Source organism: Oratosquilla oratoria, chromosome 4 (assembly GCF_046742065.1).
Source record: "Oratosquilla oratoria isolate Oo_2021 chromosome 4, ASM4674206v1, whole genome shotgun sequence".
In the NCBI taxonomy this organism is placed as follows: domain Eukaryota; kingdom Metazoa; phylum Arthropoda; class Malacostraca; order Stomatopoda; family Squillidae; genus Oratosquilla; species Oratosquilla oratoria.
In genome coordinates, this window is record NC_134780.1 from 11,253,174 (window position 1) to 11,254,705 (window position 1,532).

Below are 1,532 nucleotides of genomic sequence, written 5' to 3' on the forward strand. Positions count from 1 at the left end.
TGTACTACCTTACTTTATTTTTGCGGATTCTCTCGTTTTAGCTTATTAGCTGCACTCTGGTAGTGGGTTGCATTTGAAGTCTACAGCATCTTCTAAAGCAATGGTTCTCAATCTGTTGTCCATGAACCCCCCAGGTGGCCATGAAGGTTCACAAGTGGGACCGTCAACCAAAAGCCACCACTATTTAGTGGAAACGAAACAATTAAATATAGTGTTGAAGTCACCCTTCCGAGGTTAACGAATAGCAATTCATAAATACGGGGTACACGTGAAAATAGGTTGAGAACCACGGCTCTAAAGTACTGTATGTTATGCGCAGGAAAGGCATTCCCATGCAGGGAATCTCACCTAAGTTTCCCTGATGAAAACCAAATAACCTAACCACGAGACCACATGGGATGTAGTGAAAGATTGGTGAAGTGATACATACAGTAAATAAATAAGGGGAGGGCTATTGGTACATTAATATATACAGTGACTCAGTTATTGTGTACGCGGCTGATAGCTGCTAGGGAGGTCAAGCGCAAGAGAGTGCAACTTTATTATAGTGTAGAAATTAGGAAGTGCATCTACTGTGAGTGATAGCTCCTAACTCCCAAGACCAAAATCCTCACGTGGGACTCCGTCCTAGCTATGAGAAGGGAGTTCGTGACATAAAATCGCTTCACTAAGCTTATTGTTTTCTTCTATGAGTGTCAATGGAACGCCGTTGGTGATATGAAGAGGTAGTTTTGAAGTAGTACGAGAGAAGTGCGTTTGCCGATGGCGCAGTGGGGAGAGTGTGGGTGCGTGGTTCGCATAATCGATACTCATTAGGACTGAGAGAGTTTTAAACGAGTCAAAGTGGGACGTGCAAGGTCCACAAGAACTTACAAATTGTTTCTTGTCTTAAAAGCATGTTCCCATGCCGGGAATCGAACCCGGGCCTCCTGGGTGAAAGCCAGGTATCCTAGCCACTAGACCACATGGGATGAGGGTGTGATGTATCTATAAATTTATCAAGAATTGCAGTATATCATGGCCATATTTTCATTGCTTTCACTTAAGCCACAGTCACACTATTACGATTGTTGTCAAATGTTGTGAATTTGAAAAGCTGCTGGACGACTTCACCTAGAGTATTCTAGACTTCACTAAATTCAACTATGTGTCTAATATTCGTATAGGTTTAACTTCTTCTAGTTCATTATTCAGCTTCTCAACGTATGACGCAAAGGTAATATGACATCTGGAGATTAAAAAAAACTCATTTTTACACAAATGAACTCACTCTTAAGCCGTCATAGTGTGACCGGGGCTTTAATCAGTATAGTCGAACTGATTACATTATATTATATATATATATATATATATATATATATATATATATATATATATATATACATATATATATATATTTATATATCTATATATATAATATACATATATATATACATAGATATATATATGTATATATATATATATATATATATACATATATATATATGTATGTATGTATATATATTTGTATGTATATATATATGTATGTGTGT

The 1,532-nt window shown here is 37.2% G+C and overlaps 1 non-coding gene across 1 annotated transcript; it reads right to left on the reverse strand.

Annotated features, from left to right (window-relative positions):
• Positions 1-899: 899 nt before the first annotated feature.
• TRNAE-UUC (transfer RNA glutamic acid (anticodon UUC)) lies at positions 900-971 on the reverse strand. The gene has a single exon. It is a non-coding gene; the product is annotated as a tRNA-Glu (tRNA).
• Between the last annotated feature and the right edge of the window lie 561 nt (positions 972-1,532).